We start from the raw sequence: 12,551 nt of genomic DNA, 5'->3' as shown, positions 1-12,551 counted from the left end.
ATGGAGTTTCCATGATTTTTTGTTAGAGGAGGAGAGTTATTAGGGGTTCTGAGTGACATGGTTGAAAGGCGAGAGGCAGAGTTAAGAGACTGGTGTCGTAGCGCATAAGTGGGCTACTGCACCAAGTATGGTTTTCCGTACAAGGTGCTGTTCAGTTAAAAAAAAAAAAAAAAAGAATGACTAGCCCTGAAAATAACTTCCAGCCTTAAGTAGTTGACATCACTTGAAATTATTTTATCATTAAATGTGTCTAATAGATCAATTCCAGCTTTCAAACTATAGTTTTTCCTTTTGGGATTGATTTTGAAACAAAAGGTAATTTTTCGGTTGTTTTGTATGTCTTCCTTGTTCGTGCTACAGGATTTTTTCTTGTTGCTGTTCAAATAAGAGCTCTATTCTTGTAGCAAAGAAGATTTTCCTTTCTTTGTTTCCATCAGGCAGTGAATTTATAATCCTGTATTTCTGACATCGGGTCTGTTTCCATGGGAATGGATGTAATAGAGCATATTTGGCACTATGGACTTGATCCAGCTAAAAATATTTGTAACAGTCTGGAATGTGAGGCTGTATAAAGCTATGGGTGTTGGCTCTGCCTTAGTGTTGATGTCTTCATTGAAAATGTCAGCTTTCTGTGAAGTCAGAAAGCAATTAAAATGGCACAGCAGGAGACAACCCTTCAGAGCTGACTTCTCTGCCACCTCAGTTAGGTTGTTCGGTTTCTTCCTAAGAATGCTTAGAAAGGTTCGTGTGTTACTAACTATAATCAAGTGAGAAGATCCTTCAAGATCCCTGTTTCAGAAGTGTGATTTTTAACTGCAGTAGAAAAAAATGTAAAGAATACTAGCATAGAGAAGATGTAGCATTTGCCTTCTGCTAAGAACCTATTGCCTTTAAATTCTTGTTCAAGCACACTTGGGCTTCCCTGCTGGCTCAGACTAGAAGGAATCTGCCTGCAAGGCAGGAAACTGGGGTTTGATCCCTCGGTCAGGAAGATCCCCTGGACAAGGGAATGGCTACCCATTCCAGTATTCCTAAAGAATTTCATGGATGGAGGAGCCTGGTGGGCTATGGTCTGCTGCTGCTGCTGCTGCTGCTAAGTTGCTTCAGTCGTGTCCGACTCTGTGTGACCCCATAGAAGGCAGCCCACCAGGCTCCCCTGTCCCTGGGATTCTCCAGGCAACAACACTGGAGAGGGTTGCTATTTCCTTCTCCAATGCATGAAAGTGAAAAGGGAAAGTGAAATCGCTCAGTCGTGTCTGACTCTTCATGACCCCATGGACTGCAGCCTACCAGGCTCCTCTGTGCATGGGATTTTCCAGGCAAGAGTACTGGAGTGGGTTGCCATTTCCTTCTCCAATGCATGAAAGTGAAAAGTGAAAGTGAAGTTGTGTCTGACTCTTAGTGACCCCATGGACTACAGCCTACCAGGCTCCTCTGTCCATGGGATTTTCCAGGCAAGAGTACTGGAGTGGGGTGCCATTGCCTTCTCCGGGGCTACGGTCTATGGGGTCACAAAGAATCAGACAAGACTGAGGGACCAATACTTTCACTTTTTCAAGCACACACAGAAGTTACATGGAGAGACAGCAGTGCCCTGTTGACCAAGAATAGCATTCTCTAATATGAAATGCTAGTTGAGGGGACAAACTAACCCCTGAAACCATTTTTATGTGATATGGAAATTTTATAGGATATACCAATCTGTGAACAGAGTAGTATTTCAGTATCTTCATATTTAGTTCAAATATTATCCTTGAGAAAAGTTTGATGATTCTTTTTTAATTAAAAATTTCTCAGATTTATCGAGATATAGTTAACACATAACAATGTATACATTTAAAGTGTGCCATGATAATTTGATACACTTATTTTTGAGAAATGGTAACCATAATAGACTTTATTTTTTTGGGCTCCAAAATCACTGCAGATGGTGACTGAAGCCATGAAATTAAAAGATGTTTACTCCTTGGAAGGAAAGTTATGACCAACCTAGATAGCATATTCAAAAGCAGAGACATTGCTTTGCCAACAAAGGTCTGTCTAGTCAAGGCTATGGTTTTTCCAGTGGTCATGTATGGATGTGAGACATGGACTGTGAAGAAAGCTGAGCACAGAAGAATTGATGCTTTTGAACTGTGGTGTTGGAGAAGACTCTTGAGAGTCCCTTGGACTGCAAGGAGATCCAACCAGTCCATTCTGAAGGAGATCAGCCCTGGGATTTCTTTGGAAAGAATGATGCTAAAGCTGAAACTCCAGTGTTTTGGCCACCTCATGCGAAGAGTTGACTCAGTGGAAAAGACTCTGATGCTGGGAGGGATTGGGGGCAGGAGGAGAAGGGGCTGACAGAGGATGAGATGGCTGGATGGCATCACTGACTCGATGGACGTGAGTATGAGTGAACTCCGGGAGCTGGTGATGGACAGGGAGGCCTGGCGTGCTGCAATTCATAGGGTTGCAAAGAGTCGGACACAACTGAGCGACTGAACTGAACTGAATTGAACTGAACCATAATAGAGCTAGTTAATACCTTCATCACCTCATGTAATTGCCATTTTTTTTTTTTTTTTGGTAAGAATGTTAAAGATCTATTTTCTTGGTAATTTTCAAGTATATAATACAGCATTGCTAACTATAGTCACTATGCTATACATAGATTCCCCAGGACTTATATTTATTCCCCAGGAGAAGGGAAAGGCTACCAACTCCAGTATTCTTGCCTGAAGAATTTCATAGACAGAAGAGCCTAATGGGCTACAGTCCATGGACTTGCAAAGAGTTGGACACAACTGAGCAACTTCTTCATATTCTTCTTATAACTGGAAGTTTGCATCTATTGACTGACAGTTTATCTCCCTTACCCCCCAGGCCCTGGCACCTACCTTTCTACTGTCTGTTTCTGCGAGTTTGATTTTTGTTTTATTTTTCTAAATCTCACATATCAGTGATATCATATACTGTTGCTTTTCCTTTGTCTTATTTCACTGTGTAATGCCCTCAAAATCTATCCATGTTATTACAAATGTCAGTATTTCCTTCATTTTCATGACTGAATAACACTCCATTATGTCTGTCTACTTATCGCCCTTCGATCTTCTTTATCTATTCATCTGAACCTCACACCTATTAGGTGATTATTATCAAAAAGAGACAAAAATATCAGAGAAGATATGGATAAAAGTAAATCCTTGTGTACTCTTGATTGGAATGTAAATTGGTATAGTCATTAAGGAAAACTGTGTAGATGTTCCTAAAAAAAAAAAAAAAATTAAAAGTAAAGTTATCCTATGATTCAGCAATCTACTTTTGGATATTTAGCCAAAATAATTGAAATCAGGAACCTGAAGAGATATCTGCACTTCCACATTCACTGCAGCATTGTTTGCAATAGCCAGGACATGAATACAACCTAAGTAACCCTCTTCAGATGAATAGATAAAGATGATGGAAGATAGATAAGTGGACAGATATAATGGAGTATTATGCAGTCATGAAAATGAAGGAAATACTGCCATTTGCAATAACATGGATAATACACAGAAGAACTATACAAAAAAATTCTTAAAGACCCAGATAACCATGATGGTGTGATCACTCACCTAGACCCAGACATCCTGGAGTGTGAAGTCAAGTGGGCCTTAAAAAGCATCACTATGAACAAAGCTAGTGGATGTGATAGAATTCCAGCTGAAACTATTTCAAATCCTGAAAGATGATGCTGTGGGAAAGTGCTGCACTCATTATGCCAGCAAATTTGGAAAACTCAGCGGTGGCCACAGGACTGGAAAAGGTCAGTTTTCATTCCAATCCCAAAGAAAAGCAATGCCAAAGAATGTTCAAGCTACCACACAATTGCACTTATTTCACATACTAGCAAAGTAATGGTCAAAATTCGCCAAGCTAGGCTTCAACAGTAGATGAACCAAAACCTTACAGATGTTCAAGCTGGATTTAGAAAAGGCAGAGGAACCAGAGATCAAATTGCCAACATCTGTTGGATTGTTGAAAAAGCAAAAGAATTCCAGAAAGACATCTACTTCTGCTTCACTGATTATGCTAAAGCCTTTGACTGTGTGGATCACAACAAACTGTGGAAAATTCTGAAAAAGATGGGAATACCAGACCCCCTGACCTGCCTCTTGAGAAACCTGTGTGCAGGTCAGGAAGCAACAGTTAGAACTGGACGTGGAGTCAAGATTGCCGGGGGAAATATAAATAAGCTCAGATATGCAGAAGACACCACATTTATGGCAGAAACTGAAGAGGAACTAAAGAGACCCTTGATGAAAGTGAAAGAGGAGAGTGAACAACCTGGCTTAAAACTCAACATTCAAAAAACGAAGATCATGGCATCTGCTCTCATCATAGATGAGATGGGGAAGCAATGGATACCATGACAAACTTTATTTGCTTGGCTCCAAAATCACTGCGGATCATGACTGCAGCCATGAAATTAAAAGACACTTGTTCCTTGGAAGAAAAGCTATGACCAACCTAGACAGCATATTAAAAAGCAGAGACATTACTTAGCTGACAAAAGTCCATCTAGTCAAAGCTACGGCTTTTCCAAAACTCATGAATGGATGTGAGAGTTGGACTATAAAGAAAGCTGAGCACTGAAGAATCGATGCTTTGAACTGTGGTGTTGGAGAATACTCTTGAGAATCCCTTGGACTGCAAGGAGATACAACCAGTCCATCCTAAAGGAAATCAATCCTGAATATTCATTGCAAGGACTGATGCTGAATCTTCAATACTTTGGTCATCTGATGCAAAGAGCTGACTCATTGTTAAAGACCCTTATGCTGGAAAGATTGAAGGCAGGAGGAGAAGGGGACGACAGAGGATGAGATGGTTGAATGGCATCATCGACTTGATGGACATGAGTTTGAGCAAGCTCTGGAAGTTGGTGATGTGAGGACGCCTGGCATTCTGCAGTCCATGGGGTGGCAAAGACTCAGACACAACTGAGAGACTGAACTGAATATGTCATTTTTATTTTGATTTGCATTTCCCTTATAATTACTAATGTTGAGCATCTTTCCACATACTGTTGGCTATTTGTATGTATGTTTTCTTTGGGAAAATATCTATATAGTTATTAGGTCCATTTTTAAATCAGATTGTGTCTGTGTTTTCTTTATATGTTTTGGTCACTTATCCCTGATCATTTATGTGAACTTCTAGTATTTTCTCTCATTCTGTAGGTTGCCATTTTGTTGTTTGTTTCTTTTGCTGTGCAAAAACTTTTTAATCTGATGTAGTCCTGTTTTTTTGCTTTTATTTGTGCATTTGATGTCATATCAAAAAAATTACAGCCAAAATCTATATCAATAAATTTTCCCCTATGTTTTCTCCTAGGAGTTTTATAGATCTGGGCTTTGCATTTAAATCTCTTATACATTTTGACTGAATTTTTCTGTATGTTATAAGGCAGGGGTCCAATTCATTCTTCTGCATGTGATTGTCCAGTTTTTCCAACAGAATTTTTAAAAATTTTTAATGGAGTATAGTTGATTTACAATGTTTCGTTAGTTTCTGCTGTACTGTAAAGTGAATCAGTTGCATAATACATATGCTCACTCTTTTTCAGATTCTCTTTCCATACAGGTACTCACAGAGTATTGAGTATAATTGTCTGTGCTATATACTAGGTATAGGTCTTTTAGTTATCTATTTCATTTGTATTTTTTAAAATTTATTTTTATAGTAGGTCCCTGTTGGTTTTCTATTTTAAATACAGCAAGTGTGTACATGTCAATCCCAAATTCCTAATCTATTCTTCCCCCACAACACTCTCCCCCTGGTAACTATAAGTTCATTCTCTAAGTCTGTGTATTTGTTTTATAAATAAGTTCTTTTTTTCCATTTTTAAAGATTCTATCTATAAACAATATCATATGATATTGATCTTTCTCTGTCTGACTTGACTCAGTATGATAATCTCCAGTCCATCTGTGTTGCTACAAATGGTATTATTTCTTTTTAATGGCCAAGTAATACTCCATTATATATACACACACACACATACACACACACCACATTGCCTTTATCCATTCACTTGTTGATGGATAATTAGGACACTGAATGTCTTTTGATTGGGTATTTTTTTTTTTTTCCACTATATTCTTGGCTCCCTTGTCAAGTTGACCGTATATGGGAGGATTTATTTCTGGGCTGCTGGTTCTATTCCATTGATTTATGTTTTTATTTTTATGCCAGTATCATACTGTTTTGATTATTACAGCTTCATGGTATAGTTTGAAATTAGGAATTGTGATGTTCATTCAGTTCAGTTCAGTCGCTCAGTCATGTCTGACTCTTTGCAACCCCATGAATCGCAGCACGCCAGGCCTCCCTGTCCATCACCAACTCCCAGAGTCCACCCAAACCAATGTCCATTAAGTCAGTGATGCCATCCAACCATCTCATCCTCTGTTGTCCCCTTCTCCTCTTGCCCTCAATCTTTCCCAGCATCAGGGTCTTTTCAAAGGAGTCAACTCTTTGCATCAGGTGGCCAAAGTATTGGAGTTTCAGCTTCAACATCAGTCCTTCCAGTGAACACCCAGGACTGATCTCCTTTACTTTCCTTAAATCAGGTATTTTGAATTCTTTATTGAGTAAACTGTATATCTCCATGGCTTTGTGGTCAGTTATTAGAGGACTACTGTGATCTTTTGGTGGTGTGTTCATTCTTTGATTTTTCATTTTTCTTGAGGGTTTGTGTTGCTGTCTTCACATTTGAAGTAGCAATCATCTCTCCTAGTCTCTATCAACTTATTTTGGAAAAGAAATACCTTCTATCAGCCACTAGAAATTCTGAGGCTTTCTCAGAACTTCTGTGGATATGCCTGCTTGATGTTTCTTGCTCACTCTTGTGACAAAATTCTTAAGATTATGACTTTTCTTGATTCTGCAAAGCATCAGCCTGGGTGCTGACAGTCTTCCTTTTAGTTTTCCAAGGTCAGAAGTAAAGCTCAAATTTGCTGGTTTTCCCTGATCCAGAGATTCTGGCAGAATTTCTGCAAATGCTCACTAGCTGTCTGTCAAAGCTTTCTGTCATTGCTGTTGGGAGTATGTACAAGAGCTGGCTACAGGATGGGGATATATGTGAGTAAATCGTGTAGAGCACTAGAGGTGACAATTGGCTGGTTTGGGGTCTATGTACAAGGCATCCACAGTGGCTCATAAGCAGGCTTATTCATACAGTCAGAGCATAATTGGTAAGATCCATGTCCCTTTAACACCTTCTGAAGATTCTATCTGCTGTCTCAGTCTCTTTTCACTCCCCAGTTGTATAAGTCATGGATGAGGTGAGAGAGTAATGGGCTTCTTTGGCTGCATCCTGTACAGCTGGGGAAGCCAGGGGCTCACTCACACACTTTTACTTTTCCCTGTAGGAGAATCATAGACTGAGATGATCTCGCTTGGCACTGAGCAGTACCATGTTGGGGGAGAGGATAATTCAGATAAAATCAAACTCTTCCTGTTTCTGTCTTTAATGTGTCAAAATTTGTATTTTTTTTTTTTTTTTTTTACCCTCCAGTGGTCTTCTGGAACTTCTCCACTGGAAAGTTTTACTTCCACAAAAGTTCTTTTGTCTGTGAGTGATTGTCTAAGATAGTGTTCTCCAAAATCTCCTGGACTGTGGTTGAGAGGCGCTGGAGCCAGTTCACAGGACACTGCAGGATCCATGGCTAGTACTGAGATCTGTATCCTCTTACCCAGTACATGGATGGGAAAGACTTTTTATGGGTCTTGTGGCATCTTGTGTTCAATCCCATAGCTCCTATAAAGGTACTGTGGGTGGATGCCAAATTATTGTTGAGGAAGGGGTACAAATGAGAGATGTTTTATTTGGCTTTGTTGCTAACATCACTCCAAGGAGTTCTTTGATTTTGGATTTTTAAAAAGGAATATGGAAAGATTATTTAAGGATAGTTGAAACTTTAATATGAACAATTACTTACTTTGCTGCCAGTTTATCATGAACACCCGTGAATCACTACTTACTGGTTTCCTTGGTTCTCTTATAGCTATATCTTGAGTTGTCTGTGCAAAATATCCTTTCCATATAGTCAGTCATGTAATTTGAATAAGTTTGTGTCCATCCTCAAACATTTCTGGGGGCTCTCAATGGTTATTCCAAACATATACCCTAGTGCTTGCTTCAAGGATACATAATAATGGTAGATTATATTATTTTGACAAATGTTTATACCTTCATGTTCCTATTCATATCAATGATCTATGTGGCCAATGTAACATGTTTTGGCCAATGCCAATGGTATATGAAGAGTGATGATCTGTGCCATGTCCAAGAGATTACTTTAAATGTCCTGTGTGTCAGAAAATGGGTGTATCAGTCAGGAATTACAAGGGGAACAATTATGATGAGTTTTATAGGATGAGGAATTTATTTTGAGAATTAGAACTTACATGTCAAAACAGGTGAAGAAGATATAGACAGAGAATTTGAATATCAGAGAAATCATTAATGAATCTCAGAAGTTAAGCAAAGAAAGAAAAGTTTGTGAGGAGGTATTTTGCTATGTGCACTGATAGCCAAACATTTACTGGTGAGTTATTCAGTTGCTAAGTCGTGTATGACTCTTTGCGACCCCATGGACTGTAACATGCAAAGCTTCCCTGTCCTTCACTATCCCTGAGTTTACTCAAACTCATGTCCATTGAGTCAGTGATGCCATCCAACCAACTCATCCTCTGTTTTCCCTTTCTCCTCCCGCTGTTACTCTTTCCCAGGATTAGCATCTTTTCCAATGAGCCTACTCTTCGCATCAGGTGGCCAAAGTATTGCAGCCTTAGCATCAGTCCTTCCAATGAATATTCAGGGTTGATTTCCTTTAGGATTGACTGGTTTGATCTCCTTGCTGTTGAAGGGACTCTCAAGAGTCTTCTTCAGCACCACAATTTGAAAGCATCAATTATTCATCACTCAGTCTTCTTTATGGTCCAACTTTCATATCCATACATGACTATTAGAAAAACCATAACTTTGACTAGATGGGCCTTTGTTGGTAAAGTAGTGTCTCTGCTTTTTAATATGCTATCTAGGTTGGTCATAGCTTTTCTTCCAAGGAGCAAGCGATTTAGGAGACCAAGAAAATAAAATCTGTTACTGTTACTACTTTTTCCCCATCTATGTGCCATGAATTGATGGACTGGATGCTATGGTCTTAGGTTTTTGAATGTTGAGTTCTAAGCCAGCTTTTTTTTATTTTTTTTATTTTTATTTTATTTTAAACTTTACATAATTGTATTAGTTTTGCCAAATATCAAAATGAATCAGCCAGCTTTTTTACTCTCCTTTTTCACCCTCATTTAGAGGCTCTTTAGTTTCTCTTTGCTTTCTGCCATTAGAGTGGTATCATCTGCATATCTGAGGTTGTTGATATTTCTCCTGGGAGTCTTAATTCAAGCTTGTGCATCATCCAGCCTGGCATTTCACATAATGTACTCTGCATATAGGTTAAATAAGTAGGGTGACAATATACAGCCTTGATGTACTCCTTTCCTGATTTTCAACTAGTCCTTGTTCCGTGCCTGGTTCTAATTGTTGCTTCTTGACCTGCATACACATTTCTTAGGAGACAGGTAAGGTGATCTAGTATTCCTGACACCACTATTTGTCAATAAGATAGCATTCAAAAAAGATACTTAAATGCAGAGCAAAAAAGAACGAGACTAAATTACAGTGCACCCAGACTATGTGTAACTAGTTTTACCTGTATTGAGTCCATAAACTTTTGACTTTCTCATCTGTTCATCATGATATCTTACTCTGATGTTCTTCAGGCAATAATGGTCACTGGTTCACTTCTGCCTTGTGTATATAAAGCAAAATCATCTTATGATCAACTCTAACATGAAGTTTTAGAGGGAAATAGATTCTGGAAAACAGTTTTAAGCTTAACAAGATGGATAGTACAGGATACTGAAATGGGTATTTGCCAAATTGAAACTACTCTTTCAACCTGGATCAGGATAAAGAATACATGTAATTGAACCACAGCTGGAATAGAGTTTCAGGTAACCAGCAGCTCTTGTATAACATGAACAAAAAAATATTTGTAGTCAGTCACTGAGAGGTTGGAGTTGTTTGTAATTGTAGCATACTTGACTCACAGGGAAATTGATACTAGAAGTGATGTACTGCCCAAACCCAGAGCCAAAAATATATATCATTTCTTTTATTGTTGGCTAGGGAGGAAACAGGAATCTGGAAAAAGAGTGACCTGTATTTTCAATAAAATGCACAATGGATAACTTGGAGGACAAATAATGATATAATAAAATTGTCTAGCTACTCCAGGAATGCAAAGGAAAAAAGAGACATAAATATTGGAATGGAATAATTAAAACTTACTATATAAACAGAACATTATCTCTGTAGAACATCACAAGACATTTCTAAAATACAGATGGAATTAAGAAGTCAAATTAGTGAATTCACATGATAGAAGATCAATATAAAAATGATAGTATTTTTAAATTCTGCAACTAAGAAACAAAAAACAAAATAAAAATAGAGAGGCATTTCCAATAAAATAAAAAGTGTAAAATATATGCAAGCAAACAAAAGATGTTCAAGACCTGTGAACTGAAAACTAAACATTACCTAGGGAAATGAAAGAAAATGCAAACAAGTGAAGAGATATACCAAATTCATAGATTGGAAACCTCAACATTATCAAGATGTCCAGTCTCTCAATTCATCTGAAGAGTCAAGGGAATAGCAATCAAAATTCCAGCAGATCCCTTTTGTCCTTTTTGTTTAAATTTGAACAATAATTTAAAATTTACATGAAAATGCTAAGGACCTAGAATAGCTAAAACAATTTTTACAAAGGGAAAAATGAGTAATTTTTTTGCTTGACTTATAAATTGATGGAATAGAAGAGAGATTCCAGAAATAGAACTACACATAGTATATTAGTTGATTTTCAACAAAGTTACCAAGGGAAGCCTTTGTGAGAAATGATAATTTTCAACAAGTGATACTGAGACAACTAAATATCTGCATTGAAAAAAAAGAAAACTATAACCTGACTTAGTGCTTTACATATAATACATTCACTATGGGCTATAGACATAAATGTAAAACCAAAATAAATATATTTGTATAAAATAGTAGAAATTCTTTATAACCTTGGAGTAGGCAGATTCCTTTGGTCACATAAAGCAGTAAACATTAAAAAATGATAAATTGGGCTTTGGCAAAATTAAGTGTATTTATTCTTTGAATAGTCATTGAACTGATGCTAAAGCTGAAGCTTCAATACTTTGGCCATCTGATGCAAAGAGATGACTCATTGGACGAGACCCTGATGCTGGAAAAGATTGAGGGCAGGAGGAGAAGGGAATGTCAGAAGATGAGATGGTTGGATGGCATCATCAATTCAATGGATATGAGTTTGAGCAAATTCTGGGAGATAGTGAAGTATGGGGAAGCCTGGCATGCTGGAGTCCATGGGGTCACAGAGTCATACATGACTAAATGTCTGAACAACAACAGTGCTTTAAAAAAGCCATTCTGTTTATATTATGGCACTCTTTGTATTATTTGTAATATATACATTGTATTAGATCAATTATTTTTAATAACAAAGAATTTTACAAATTTTAATCCACAAAGGATTTGATAAACAAATTATTATATTCACACAGTGGAATACTACTCAGCAATAAGAAGGGATGATTAATTGAAAAAAACATAGAGATATGTAACAACATGGATAAATCTTAAAAAAGCTTAGGGGCAGAAGCCAGACACAAAGAGTTAATGTTGTATGATAAGGTTTGGCAAACTTTTTCTGTAGAGTTTGTAAATCCTCTAGGTTTTCTGAGCCATATAGTCTCTGTCACAACTCCTCTGCTGTGCCATGATAGCATGAAATCAGTAATAAACAAGATGAAAATGGGGCTATGTTCTAAGACTTTACTTTCAAAACTAGGTGTCAAGGTTGGTTTGGCCCATGAGCTATAGTTTGCCAACCCTTGCTGTATGAGTTTATTTATATGAAGTTCAGAAACAGGCAAAACTAACCTATAGAGATAGAATTCAAAATAGTGGTAACCTAAGGTGGTATTGGAGAAGGCACTGGTAACCCACTCTAGTACTCTTGCCTGGAAAATCCCATGGATGGAGGAGCCTGGTGTACTGCAGTCCATGTGGTCGCAAAGAGTCGGACACAACTGAGCGACTTCACTTTCACTTTTCACTTTCATGCATTGGAGAAGAAAATGGCAACCCACTCCAGTGTTCTTGCCTGGAGAATCCCAGGGACGGGGGAGCCTGGTGGGCTGCCGTCTATGGGGTTGCACAGAGTCAGACACAACTGAAGCAACTTAGCAGCAGCAGCAGCAAAGTGGTATTAGGGTGGAAAATTCATTGCTAAGGAGCAGGAGAGAATTTTCTAGTGCAAAGTGAATGTTGTATATTTTGATTGGCATGGTAGTTACACAGAGTATACATTTGTTAAGGCTCATTAACTTATGTAGAAAGAACAACATGTGCAGAGGTATGGAGGAGA

The 12,551-nt window shown here is 38.0% G+C and overlaps 1 long non-coding RNA gene across 1 annotated transcript in view; it reads left to right on the top strand.

Annotated features, from left to right (window-relative positions):
* LOC112584643 overlaps positions 1–12,551 on the top strand; it is a 489,459-nt gene that overhangs the window by 226,664 nt on the left and 250,244 nt on the right. The window lies entirely within an intron of this gene.

This window comes from Bubalus bubalis, chromosome 4 (genome assembly GCF_019923935.1).
Source record: "Bubalus bubalis isolate 160015118507 breed Murrah chromosome 4, NDDB_SH_1, whole genome shotgun sequence".
NCBI classification, from domain to species: Eukaryota; Metazoa; Chordata; class Mammalia; order Artiodactyla; family Bovidae; genus Bubalus; species Bubalus bubalis.
This window is presented reverse-complemented; position numbering and strand designations above follow the sequence as displayed.